This window comes from Gossypium hirsutum, chromosome A02, assembly GCF_007990345.1.
Source record: "Gossypium hirsutum isolate 1008001.06 chromosome A02, Gossypium_hirsutum_v2.1, whole genome shotgun sequence".
NCBI classification, from domain to species: Eukaryota; Viridiplantae; Streptophyta; class Magnoliopsida; order Malvales; family Malvaceae; genus Gossypium; species Gossypium hirsutum.
Window position 1 is genome coordinate 42,125,140 of NC_053425.1, and position 15,835 is coordinate 42,140,974.

Below are 15,835 nucleotides of genomic sequence, written 5' to 3' on the forward strand. Positions count from 1 at the left end.
TATCACATATATACACTTTCACATTTATTCAAATATACTTCACATACCACATATACTATCATGTACAGACTTGGTCTTGGCCGAATCTACATCCATCACTTTCCAATGAATAATTCAATTTTACGCCATACTATCATTTCATATTCGAATACTCATAAACTTACAATATCATGATTTAGAATTCAAGTATGGGTTTAATCAATAGCTTATGAGCAACTAAAACAAGTTTTATCCATGTTTACAACAAAATCACATATTCACTACGAGCTGTTTTCCTGAGAAATGGTCACTAAATTATTTATAATCGGAGCTACAAGACTCCAAATCACTTGCCGTTAATTTTCCCTGAATATAGACTCATATATCTTTCATCCATAAATTTTTCAGAATTTTAGGTTTGGCCAATCAATACCAGATTTTTCTTAAAGTTTCCCCTGTTTCACTGTTTGACTAATCTGACCAGTCTTCACTACGAATCAAAATTCTCATTGTACAGAATTCAAAGTATGTTCTATTTGATTTCATTTGAAACTATACTCATTAAGGAGTCTAAGCATATAAATTTTATCTTGTAACCATTTTTGTAAAAATGATAGTGATTTTCTTAAAACAGAACAGGGGATTTCGGAGTCATTCTGACACCGTCTCACACAACTTTAAATATCTCTTTATAGGAAATTCCTTTGCTTACATGGTCTCTTTTATAAGAAACTAGACTAGTTAAGCTTTGATTGTATATTTTATTCAGCCTATAATTCCACACCAAACATTTATAGTGATTTTCTAAAATCACGTTACTGCGGCTGTCCTGAGCAAATTATTACAATTTGCTCTTAAATTTCCAAGTCCAAACACTTAGGAACTTACCATTTGAGTTTAAGACATATCATGGCCACATCATATCTTATTAAACCAACTCATTATATCCTATTATAGTTGAACTTACTCAACATTTAGTCACTTAAAACTTACCTCGGATGTGGTCGAACAATTTCGGCGGCTATTCGATCACTTTTTCCCTTCCCTTATCCAACTTTGGTCCTCTAAGCTCTTGAACTTGAATTACACAAATTTAACTTATTGTTAATCAACTAATCAAGCATTGTATCATGAGCATATTCAGCTTTCACACATTTTAAACATAGTAATAATCATGCACATTAAAATCAAAATGCAATTAATCCCATGCACAAAAATATAGGACACTTCACTTCCATCTACTTATATACACGTATCACATAAGACTATTTCATACTTTCTATCACCTAAACAAACAACAAATTTTCCAATTAATTTCTTGAGTCCACATTCGGCATCTATATCCACAAAAACACATTAGCCAATTACTATAAATCATCTAAAAATTTTTCACTTCAATCACACATACATATCATGCTAGCACATAACACCATGATTTTGTCCTAATTTGGAGAGCCAATAATTTAAGTATTACAGCAGCATATTAATTAGCTAAGTACCATAAATTTGTCCTAATTTGGACAGCCAATAATTTACAGCATTACAGCAGCAAATTAATTAGTAATAAACTATCTTAAGTTCAATTTTAACTCCCTCATGCAGCAACCAGACAGCATGCAAGTTAACTTCCAACATTCGGTCAAAGCATTTAAATAAAAGAATATGCATGCTAAATTTCCAGCATTTGGACAACATTTCAACTTGAAATTTTCCAGCCTTTCACCTTCAATATTTCGAATATTCAAAAGCAAAAAGAAGAGTACAACTAATCAATTAAAATTTTTGAACATAATTCAAGGTATATGTTCAACTAAATATTCATGTTAACTCATAATCAATAAGATATTAAGTAGAAAATAAAAACATTATTAGCATGCATGCTATCTACATACAACAACCATTCAACTTCCATCTATTATCAACCCTCAATACACAAAACATCGAAACCAACATCAAAAAAATATAAACATCCATGACCAAATGTCATCTTCATCCATTTACAAAAATTTTGCCATGAGCTGACTTCTATACTTGATGACTACTCCAAATATACAAGGATTTTTCAATGAAAGAGCATTAAACATACCTTAATCTATACATTCACCATAGCCGAATGCCCTAGCTTCATTTCCATTTTCTTTTCTTTATGGTTTTCGGCAAAAATGCAAGAAAGGATGGGTGTAACTTTGTTTTTATCACCATCTTCTATTATATTTCATTTTAATAAGCCAATTACTAAATTAATCTTTGTAATTTAATATCAAAACCTTTTAAATGGTGGTCCATTACCGTCCACTTACCTATGTAGTGGCCAAATATCATTTAATAATTATATTTCTTCTTTCTTTCTCAACATTTGGCAAGCACAAGGCAAGGATGTATGGCTTCCCCTTTTTTTATTTTAAAATTTAAACTATTAACTATTATAATATAATATATAATGCATATATGGCTATTCAACCATCATCATGGTCGGCCACTTACATAAAAATGGGGAATTTGACATGCAAATCCCCATATTTTAAGCCATGCAATATTTGACCACTACACTTCAACCTACGACAATTTTAATATTTTTCACATAAGTCCTTTTTAACTAAATTCACATAAAAATAATCAAATTAATGCATGAAACTTTTACACATGCATTTACTCACATTATAAACATGGAATATATCTTTTAATTTCTTATAGGGCTCGGTTTCGTGGTCCCGAAACCACTTTCTGACTAGGGTCAGTTTAGGGCTGCCACAACTCTCCCTCCCTTTAGGGATTTTCGTCCCCGAAAATCTTACCGGCAAATAGGATAACGTCCTCTTATTGAATTATATCCATATAAACATTAGCTCATCGATAGCAATTGTAATTCATTACTGATTTCGCATCGATCTAAAAGATCATTTTCTTATCTTAAAACAAATACATAACTATTTCTACAGGTATGCACATATATCTCATTTTCTTGATTTCATAAGAAATAATCACTTAATTTAATTCACAAATGCCTTTCAAACACATATTAAGCACATATTAACATGTATAATTCACATCATCAACCCACGTATTTGTAACCCACATTTCCAGTCATGTATAAGCTGTAACCTGACCGAAAGTACACATATACTCAAACATCCCAATAAATATCCTTTATAACTCCATCATATCTCACTATTCAACTTAACTTATTTCCAACAGAAAATCAACTTCCAAATACCTGAACATTGAATTCATTTAGCACATTCAATCACCGTTAACGATACCCGTATACAATCGATTTGGCATAAAGCCTCATATATTATACCGGCATGGGATTTATTCTAGCACATAACCCATATATCCAAAATTATCAACATTCATCAAAAATTCTTACAGACTTTCAAATGTCGAACTTAATCGAAACAATTTCTTGAATGTGATTAACAAAAATAGGGGTCATTTAGCAATAGCACATATGACTTCATATACCAAGCATTCCATAAACTAAATCTGTAACACATTTATAACATGAATTCATTTCTTAACAACATATCCACCATCTTAAATCAATGCCTTCGTTCCATACGAGGTCTTACATGAATCTTGTTTTACTCACTTAATGTCTACTGACCGATCTCGCACGCATAGTGCTCGGTTGAAGAACTTGCACTCTCAGTGCCTCTAATTATTTGCACACATAGTGCCCTTATTCGTTTGTTGTTACACATTGAAATGACTTAACCAAGTCTATAAACATCATGTATGTACACCTTTTAACATATCCTTTCATTTAACTTTGAATTCGCATAGTAATGAACACTTAAACTTTGCTCAAATTACCGGCACGAAGCCTACTAGGCACGAAGGCCCGAATACACGTCACCAGCATGATTGCTCTTCGGGACCTAGCCCGGATATAACACCAGCACGAATGCTCTTCGGGGTTTAGCACGGATATATCACTAGCACGAATGCTCTTCGGAACTTAGTCCGGATACATCACTAGCACGAATGCTCTTCGAGACTTAGCCCGGATACATCACTAGCATGAATGCCCTTCGAGACTTAGCCCGGATACATCACTAGCACGAATGCCCTTCGAGACTTAGCCCGGATACATCACTAGCACGAATGCTTTTCGAGACTTAGCCCGGATACATCACTAGCACGAATGCTCTTCGAGACTTAGCCTGGATACATCACTCGCACGAATGCTCTTCGGGACTTAGCCCGGATACATCACTAGCACGAATGCTCTTCGGGACTTAGCTCGGATACATCACTCTCAATTCTCATGTACATATACACATATAGCAATACACATTAGTATATCATTTACATTACTTGAATACAAACACAACATGCTTATCGACCATTCAACTTCCAGTTCCATAGCCACATACAAAAATCACATTTATAGTCATAACACTCCTTCAAAATTGCATCACTTATACCTTTATAATTCAATCCAAATCGAAATTCAAATACGAGTACATGATACGCACCTGATCAACTTAATAATTCAGGCATATCTAAGTGAAGTTATATCGCAAATTCTCATAGTCAGAAGCTTGCTACAGCTCGGTCGGGATCAAGATTCATTACGTTACAGAAAACACATTTTAATAGTAAAAAATCATCACACTATCATTTTATCACTTTATGGCATGTATAAATAGACTCACGCGTGCTACGTTAGTCCTAGAATCGACTAAACCGTAGCTCTGATACCAATAAAATGTAACACCCCAATCCCGTATCCGTCGCCGGAATAGATAAAGGGGTATTACCAGTCTTGAAACTCATATCAGAACAGTAAATTTTTTTTTTGAACATTCCTTTAGATAAGTACTAAAGACAGTCAGGGATACAATTTAAACTTCTATAAGTACACATTCAAAAGATGCCATTTTCGCATGGCTTATATACATTAACCAAAATATCCTCTCACTACTAGTCTATTCTATACATGCCATAAGATAATCCAAAACGTAGCAGTACCAAACAGTGGATAGTGATAGTGTGACTAGTTACTGATGATCCTCGAGCTTGTAGCTTCCAAATGAGATCTATAAAACAGAGGAAACAAAGTACACGGAGTAAGCATTATAATGCTTAGTAAGTTTTAAGCAGTGTCAACAGATAACAATCAAATTATAACATAGTTGTTCGTATTTTTATTTCACTCTTCCTTCGGATACTTGTTCTAGGCTGTGGATACTTGTTCTTAATAGTCATCTTGTTAAGCTGCCAATAATCTATGCAAAATCTCATTGAATCATCTTTTTTTTCACAAAGAGTACTGGTGCACCCCATGGTGAACAACTAGGTCTTGCAAAGCCTTTCTCTGTTAGTTCCTGCAACTGAACTTTCAATTCTCTCAATTCCATTGGAGCCATTCTATAAGGAGCAATGGAAATGGGTGTTGAACCCAGAACTAATTCAATACCAAACTCAACTTCTTTGATAGGAGGCAAACCTGGTAGTTCTTCTGAAAACACATCAAGAAACTCACATATCACAAGCACTGATTCAATTTTCAACTCTGGATCTTTAGTATTCAAAAAAAAAGAAAGATAAGCTTCATATCCTTTTCTCAAGCATTTCTGAGCAGACATAACAGAAATCATGGCAATTGAACTATCTGACTCATCTGAATTAACCCGAAGAATTTCACCATTTTTGTATTTCAACTTAATAAATTTCTTTCCACAATTCACTATCACGTCATGCGCAGTCAACAAATCCCTACTAAGAATCACATCAAACTCATCAAATGGAAATAGTATGAGATCGGCTGGAAAACAGTAACCTCTAATCATCAAAGGGCAATTTTTACATACTTTGTCTACTAATACATACTGACCTAATGGATTCGATACTTTAATCACAAATCCCGTAGACTCTATGGACACGTTCATACTAGGCATCAATTTCATGCAAACATAAGAATGGGTCGAACCCGGATCAATCAAAGCAATAACATTAACATCATGAAGAGAAAATGTATCCGTAATTACATCGAGGGAGGATGCCTCTTCACGAGCACGGATAGTATAGGTCCTTGTAGGTGCTCTAACATTTGTTCTTGTTGCTGAATCTCTAGATGCACATCTACCTGCCCCTATTCTTGAACTTCTTTGAGGTCTGCCTCTAATGAGGGCATTGGCAGATCTTACACTCGGTATTACTTCTCTTTTAACCATTTCAGGACACTCCCGAATGAAATGATTCGATGTACCACATCGGAAGCAACTAGTCTCAAATTGCTCAACATTGACCTGGATGATGTTGACCACATTGAGGACACTCGAGCCTATCGGGCTGAATACTGCCAACACTCGTAATTGAAGTGGTCTAAGCTTTCTGACCTATAAATCTTCTACCTCTGTTTTGACTAGAATACCCTGCTGAAAAATTAGGTCTCGTAGAGAACCCTCTAGGCCTTTTGGATGTAGACTGAAATGACTTGCTCATCTGTCTTTTCTTCGTGTCTTGCATCTCAATTTCAGTTTTAAACTTTCCTTTCAGCAACTCCTCTACCTTACAAGCTCTTTCAACTAAAATAACAAACTCTTTTATTTCTAAAACACCGACTAACAGTCGAATATCATCATTGAGCCCATCTTCAAATCTCTTGCACATAATAGCTTCAGTAGACATACACTCTCGAGCATAATTACTGTGGCTGACAAATTTACATTCATATTTAGTCACGGTTATCTTACCCTGCTTTAGTTCAAGGAATTCTTTTCTTTTCTGGTCGATGAACCTCTGACTAATGTATTTCTTACGGAACTCCTCCTAAAAGAAATCCCAATTAACCCTTTCTTTCGGTACTATTGACACAAGTGTCTTCCACCAATGGTAGGCCGAGTCTCGTAAAAGTGATACAACACACTTCATGCACTTCTTAGGTGTATAGGATAACTCATCAAAGACCCTGATAGTATTCTCGAGCCAAAATTTAGCTTTCTCTGCATTGTCATCTTTAGTAGCCCGAAACTCTTCGACCCATTATTTTCTAATTTTATCAACTGGTGGCTTCTCTCTTCTGACTGTATCTGTGACTGGGGAAGCTACATGGGTAGTCTGAGGATCATGAGGGGGTAGAGGTCTAACGGCCAGATTCGTACGAACGAACTCGGCAAACCAATCATTCATAGCTTAGATGAAGGCTTCTCGAGCCCCTCCTCCCTGACTAACTGTAATGGGCCTTTCACTATTATCTGGTGGCACCGTCCCTTCTGCGGGAGCAGACGCGTTACTTTTTACATCATCTGCACCAACTCGTTCGGGATCCATAACTATAAAAGAAAAATATTTTAAAATCGTCAAGAGTCGTCACACTATCAAAATATAAGTATGACATGCATAGCTAGACTCTTACTCATACTGAATATTTCGAGAACTGACTAAAATCTTGCTCTGATACCAACAAATGTAACTACCCCTTACCCAAGACCGTCGCCGGAGTCGAGCACGAGGCGTTACCAGACTTATCTTACCTGTTTGGATTTACTTTTAAAAAACTTTTAATTTCCTCACATTCATCCAATGAATCCCTAAAAAAGGCCCTCGAGGCCCTAAAACATGCAATTGTAAGGGTTTGGGATCAAACTAGGAACATTAAAAATTTTCCGATTACTTACACAAATCAAAACAATTTATTTCACTATTCATAATAAAACTGTCCATCTGCATAACAATCACTAAATTAATTATAACTTGAGTTAAGAAACTCAAATTTAAATCCATAATTTTTTCCTGAAACTAGACTCATATATCTTCTTACCATAATTTTTCCAAAATTTTTGGTTTGGCCAATTAGTATAGTTTATTCATTAAAGTTTCCCCTATTTTGCAGTTCAGCGAACCTGACCTCTCTTCACTAAAAATCAATTATCTCATTATACAAAAATTAGTTAATGTTTTTGTTTCTTTATAATGAAAATATACTCACTAAGGAACCTAGAAATATAAACTATGAGTTATAATTATTTTTTTACAATTTCTAGTGATTTTCCAACTTTGGAACAGGGGATCACAAAGTCACTCTAACCAGTCTTACAAAAATTTAAATATCTCAGAATATAGACTTCCTTTGCTTGATTTGTTTCTTTCTATGAAAATAGACTCCATAAGATTTAAATCTATATCTCATTCAACATTTAATTCAATTTCTACAATTTTGAGTGATTTTTCAAAACCATGTCACTACTGCTGTTTCCTAACTATTCCATGGCCAACTCTTACTCAATTATTTCTTTGCATCAAACCTCATTTAGGCATACATAATACCAAAACATATTCTTATTTAGCTATATCATAAGTAATCATTACCAAGTATTCACATGCCATTCTTTAATCATATCATAAGGACATGCACACACAATAGCCAAGTCCCTATACATGCCATAACTTAAAGTATTTCTAGTCACGAATACCGAGATAGCTCGTTGATAGTGTGAGGCGATCTCCGACGTCCTTATGATTTTTTGAGTTGCCTTTGCAATACTATAAAAAGAGAGAAAAGAAAGGGAGTAAGCATAAAGCTTAGTACGTTTGCATGTAAATAAATAACAACATTCTAAATGAATTATCAAGATAACCTGAACCTTTCGAACATGGACTTATCTTACCTTCCCTTTGATACACTCTTTAAATTTTCCGTTGAACCACTTGAAATAATAAGGATACATGGGTACCTTTCCTTTTTAAACTTACCATTTCCATGTCTTGACATGGTCTTATGTGGTATCCTTGCCTTATGAACTCACCATTTCCATGCCTTGGCATGGTTTTACATGGGATCTTTGCCTTATCGTAGTTTATCAATGCCATGTCTTGACATGGTCTTACATGATTTCCTTGCCTTGTAAAACTTACCAATGCCATGCCTTGGCACGTCTTACTTGGTATCCTTAAACCCTAATGTCATGACATTTGTATCCTATACATTCCTAAGGTTCAACCGGGACTTTTAAATATCATTTCTTCGTCAATTCTTACTTGAATCATCAAGGAATAAATTTACAAAATAAATATATAGATGCTGAAAAATAACATCATTAATTATAAATAATAAAACATTACATTTATTTACAGCAAACTTACCTAAATACAAAATACGATTAAATATTTTGATTTAGTCATCAACCTTTTCTTTCCTCGGTCTAACCTCGAATTTTGTTCTTCTTGATCTATAATAGAAAATTTAACTTATTTAATATTCAGATTTATCAAAACAGTCCTTAACTCTAACTTTGGAAAAATTACAATTTTGTCCCTAAACTTTTACATATTTACACTTTTGCCCCAAGGCTCAGAAATGAAACTTTATCCCTAATTCTTATGTTTTGTGACATGTTGATCATTTATTTACCTACGACAGCATCAGATTCCCACTCTAACATGTACTTATGACCATTAGGTATTTTTACCGATTATGTCGTTTTACCCATTTTCTCTTAAAATCGCTTAGCTCAAGTCGTTTAACATAATTTCAAGCTTCATGTTCTACCATAAAACATCAAAATAAACACATATCACCTATGGGTATTTTTCCAAATATGAACCTTAGGTTAAATTATTGCTAGAATAAGCTAAATTAAGTTACCTGGACTTCAAAAACGTAAAGAACATTAAAAGCGAGGCTTGGAATCACTTACTATGAAGCTTGGAAGCTTGACAAAACCCTAGCTATGAAGAACCCTTGAAATTTCGGCCTAATGAGGAAGATGGGCATATTTTGCCATCTTTTTCCCTTTTTTAATCTTTTAATTACCAAATGACTAAAATACCCTTCATTAAAACTTTAGTTATTTTTATCTATGTATGTCCATTTTTGTCCATGAAAACCTAATGGTCTAATTACCATTGATGTGTCCATTTTTGTCCATGAAAACCTAATGGTCTAATTACCATTTATGGACCTCTACTTCAATTATACTCTTTAATTTAATCCTTTAGCATCTAAAACTCATATTTATCAACTTTTGCAATTAAGCCCTGGTAGGCAAATTAAGCATGCTATCTATAAAATTTTCTATTGATACTCTAGCACATGCATCTAATCACTCGGTAAATTATAAAAATTAATCGGAATAAACTTTTCTATCTCAGATTCGTGGTTTCACAGCCACTGTTCTATTTAGGCCCTATTTTGGGCTGTTACAGTATGTTTTTAAGATATATTTATACGATAATGCTATGTAACCCTATTCCAGCGATGGATACAAGTTAGGGGTATTATAAGACGGGCCCACTATTAATGCCCATGCAAGAACTGACACTGACAATTGTAGCACCGATGCTCACACCACCCACTATTCAGTATGTATCGTCTTATTCTAATGCGTATTCCAACATTATCATCTTCACACAAGCACCATATGTTGCATAACATTTTTCTGCTTCTAGTCCTATGTCAAGTTGGACTTTTGGACACCATCCCCAATGTATTACATGCTCATGCTATATAAATTTCCAACGACAATGATACCGACGACGACGTATAGGCCATTTATGTTTCAAGCACCAACAGAGAGTCCACTCATTATCCCATTGGTGTATGGGACTCAACATAGTTATGCTCATTCACCGTTAGTGACACAAACACATCTAGGATCATTGTTCTACAAAGTTGCTTCATCTTCCCAACCATCTATTCCTAGACTGGAGGATGCACGATGGAAACCGAGAATGCAAGGATCAAAATCGACTGAATGCGAATAAGAGGAGCTACCAAGACCACAACCCCGTCTAGAGGCTGAACCAATAAGGAATCCATCGCGTAACCGTCGACTACCCTGATGTGGCACAGATTCTGACTGTCATTTGCGCTGATTATTTTTATCCATATATCGAACATTTATAATATATCGATGGTTTTTATTATTATGTTTTTAGAGGAATATAATTATCATTTAACAAAATTAAAATTGATATTTGTTATCATTTTACAAAATTAAAGTTGTAATTTGTTATCATTTCATAAAATGAAAAGCTAATATTTGTTATCATTTCACAGAACTGCGCGTTTACATATTATAATGGAATTGATATTTGTTTTCTAGTTTGCATCGTCCTTTTGATGTGGACATGACAACATTGTATGGCTCGGGTTCTTACACCACCCGCATAACCTCGGTTGGTTTAACTTGTCTCGAATATCCATGTTGTCGCGTATTAGGGTCAATGTCGATCAACCTTTTGGTTTACGACACAATGACCTATAGGGTAACAAATTAAATGGAATGCTTGATACTGGCGACCAAATACGTTCATCTGAGACTGGTGGAAATACATGTTTCCACACATTGTACAAGTTTTCTAATTTGTACACTTCATCTAAAAAGCTCATGGGATCCAAGTGTAGATTGCTACACGCTATAATTGCATGAGAGTATGGAAAATGAAGCGCATAAAATTTCCCACATTCGCAAGTCCTATTTCTCAGGTATACATGGTACACTCCCTCGGCAATACCTTGGTCTAGTTTTTCGAACTCCATTACCCGAAACCATGGGTCTTCACGTAAGTGACACACTGAGTGGATGCAATTCACTCGAATCATAGCCTTCTTAACTTGTTTCACCACATCCGAGCACCATACGTGGCCTCCCTACAATTTCCCAACATAACTCACCATTCGCGTTGGGAACAATTCTACCAAACGGAAGTATGTCTCTTTCACAATCGAAATTATCGGTAAATGACACGTTCCCTTTAAAACAGACTTAATGCATTTTGCTAGGTTTGAGGCCATGTGGTCATATCTAGACCTCCTTCGTTAGATTGTGTCCACTAATTGAAGGGTATGTTAGAGAGGTACCGTGCCTCCGCCTGGTTAGTTGACCGTAAGATTTTCAACATCTCATGGAAACAACCCTTCACAAACTCATACCTTATCGATAGAAGTGGATAGTGGTGATCGCATACCAAAGAATATGAAACCAAATAGAATATTACAAACCAAAGAATATTGGTGGCGATTGTATACCCATGTTGGTCACTTGTGCTCGTTTATTGGTAGAGAGATATTTTTTGTAGTAGTTGGACGCAACATGCCTTAGATAGTATTGATGGTGTGTGTAGTCCTAGAGGCTTCTCTATCATTCAATTGTGGATAGTATTCTAGTTCCAAATCCGAGATGATGCATGTATCAGGTTAGGGACAAATATTCATTTTCAACCTAGACAGAAAGAAGTCCTAGTCATCTGTTAACTCCCCCGATGTTATTACAAACGTAATTAGAAGGATTATTTGATTACCATCTTGTGCCACAACCAATAATAGCCAATGGGTATATCTACCATACATAAAGGTACTGTCTATTTGTACAATTGACTTTCAATATTGGAATGCTTGAGAGTATTGCTTGAAGGTCCAAAACAGATGGTGGAATACTCGGCATCCACAGAGCAAGTGATTGTGGTGGTACGTGGGTCCTATTTTTAGATTAGTTACGAAACTTGGGATGTACCTCTCCAACAGCTGACACCACTTCCATACCTCGTTGTATAATGTGTCTCACCCATTGTGCATATTTTATAATGTATTCTGCGTTGCTATTCACGCCTTGCGGTACGAAGGTGTGTAATTGAATTGGCTGTGAATATTTGTAATTAAAACCGACACAATAATCCTTAGATTTGCTTTCACCATCGATAGTATTATGTCTGTAATATCTCTGAATCCAACTTCGAATAATCCTGTGAAATACCTGTAATGCCACGGGTATGTTAAATTAAGTAATTCAAATATGTTGTAATATATACTGATATTGATACCGTACCAATGGCAACATACGTTTGCGGAATGGTAAGCTTCTTTATCATCCACAACCTTGTCTTCTTCTTGAAATAAGCCATGATTTTCCATGTGCATCTACTGTCTCGCATTACCCATTTGGCTTCAAACTTCTTAGATCGAGATTTAACCATGTGGAAGTTAACCCCGTTCTTGAGGCTGTATCGCTTCACTATAGTGAGAAAACCATCTTTAGTTGAAAACTCATTCCCCACTCTCAAATCACCCGAATCCAACGAAAAACTTGCGTGGCCCTGCCTCCTGTGTGGTAGTTCTACAAACTCAAACCCATCGTCTATCGATAGATTGACATTATGCATGTGGGCTGGAGGCAAGTTTGCCATGAATCATGGATATTCTTCTTCTTCATCTTCATCCTTTTCACCGTCTTTTGGTTCAGCTGGAACATGCTCCAGTTCAGAATATAATACAATTTTTGAACCGTCGACACCAGGATCTCGGACTAGATTTACATTGGATTCATTACCATATTCATTCTCAAACCCACTAACATCTGTCGTGTTGGATGTCCCTTCGCTGATGGATGTCGTAGGAAGTAATCATCCCTTCTTGTGTCGATCTTGAAATTTCTAGAATCACTTATCGATTGCCAACCGCTGGAAGTTACTGCCCTTCCTAATAAGTATTCCTAGCGTTGAACATCAACCTATCGAGCTTCATGTCACACCTATTAACTGAGTGTCGTGTAGAGGTAGTGTATTCTGTTGTACCACCAAAACTCGATTGTTTGATATTCTGCCTCCCATGATTAAAATCTAAGGCCAAGACGGATAAGTGTCTTCCTATCGATGATTCTGAGATATCATAATGGGAACTTTCCCACAAAGTGGTTGGACTATCGGCATTTTCAACCATTCTGGCCTCTCAAACAGAAAGAGATATGACGACCAAATGCCTTATCTGGCCTTGAAAATTCCACATATAACTCGAGAAATAGTGATCCACTATCGATGTGCGTCTACACTATCGCCTCCAAGCTCTTAGTACATTTGATATCGAAAGCGTCATATCTCATGGGATTGATAAAAGCACAAAATTGATACTTAATAAACGATACTTTCATTTGGCTGGATCCGATGATTTTTCACCTAATTCTTTTCCAAAATTCTGGCAACTCTATGTTTTGGTTAAAATCCAGTTGCGCTGTGTTCTCCTATAAAAAAACCACTCCGTTCTCGTTGCTATAGACCTCACCATCAAAATAAATAATAACATTAATCTGCCCACTCATTTTTAACCAAATTATCTGTCAAGAGAAGTTTGAAAAAAAATATTATGCAAAAAATATAATGTTTCAAATAAATATTAACACGAAAAATCAATGCTTATACTTATTTTTTATACAAATAGTATTGCTACTCCAACTTATGCCTTTCCCGCGAACTTCTATTCTTCTGAACTTCTTCAAATTTTATTTCCTCGGCTTATGCCAACGAAGGATGAAATATGTTACATTTATAACCCAAGGGATAATCTCCTATTTGATTTTGAAAAAATTCCTCGGATACAGGGGGTTGAAATTTTTAGAGGAAAAACACTCCAAGCAGGACGCAATGTCAGCGAAGTACTAAAAATGCGACCAACTGGACACGTTTTTATTACTTCGATGACATTGCGTCTTACTTGGAGCGTTTTTTTCTCTACAAATTTCAACCCCCACTACTCTGCGCATTTTTTCAAAATCATTTCAGACATCCAAGGATTCCCGATATATATTTTCAGAATCCATATCATCAAAATTAATGTAATAGATAAGTATTTAAAACTAGTTATGCATCCGAACCGAGTACTCTGAGTTTCGATTTTTAATCAATTTGCAAAATGAAATTGGAATATACAATCAGTGTAAATATGAATATTTTAAATATCGAATTTAATAATTACAATTATTATGTTAAAAATTTTACCAATTTAAAATCCAAAACCTTAGCTTTAAACCCTAAAAACCATAAACAACCAAAAACTCTAATATAACACGGGGAAAAACGCTTCTAGCTGGAAACGTTTTACCAAAATCAACCCATTCCCATAAATATTAAAAAATTTGGCCTATTTCCGTAATTTAAAAAATTAGCATTTTTTGGTATTTTAGTCAACTATTTGTTGTTGTGTTTGAGTTTGTTGCTGATTTTCGTCTCATTCTTTTAGGTTTGTGGGAACACTAATGTTGGTCGCGCTACATCAAGTGTTGAGCTGAGAAGCAAATTGTTCATGGGTTGGGTTACTTTCCTACACAAGTTTAAAAGTTGTCTAAAATTTGTGAGAGTTTGAGTAAAAATATTAGACTTAAAAAATGAGCTGAGGTAAAAAATTAAACTCATTTAAAATATAATTTGGGCTCAAGCTTCAACATTCATTGCTTGAACCTACCCCAACCCGTTTTCTAAGTTTGTAATATATTATATTATATTTATATATTATGTAATTTATAATATATAAAAAAATAAATCTATAATAATATATAATAATGTAATGTTGAAAAAGCTAAAAAAAAGTTAAGATGTTTATATATAAAATTTCAATGAATGATCAAATATATAAAACTATTAAATATTAAATTAAAAATAATATAATTTTTTTCAAAAAGAAAATATGGGTGGACCTAAAATGAGCTTGGTTATCCATTTATAAATATGAATAGATTTGAGTAAAATTGTAAGTCCATATTTCGAGTCAAGTTAAATTTGGATAAGTATAAAGTGTTTTAATATCATACTTATGCACAGCTCAAGTTTAACCTAACCTAGCCCATGAACAACTTTAATTGAGAAGTAACGTGGAAGAGATTATGGTGAAGGTTGTAGACAATTCACCTTATTTGAGTAGAGAGTCGTATCGTTTAAGTGGTGGAGAGATGGAAGCTAGTTCAAAAGGGTAAAAACTTAGGGAAAAGGAAGAAAATACTGTTGGAGTTGAGAGAAGGGTAGAATGTGTGAATGAGAAAGTGTCGAGGTCGATGAGAAAATAAATATGGGCTTAACCTCCTTTTCACGTTACGCCTCTTGATAGGTTAATAAGTTTATCTTAAGATCTTTGTTAAGTGTG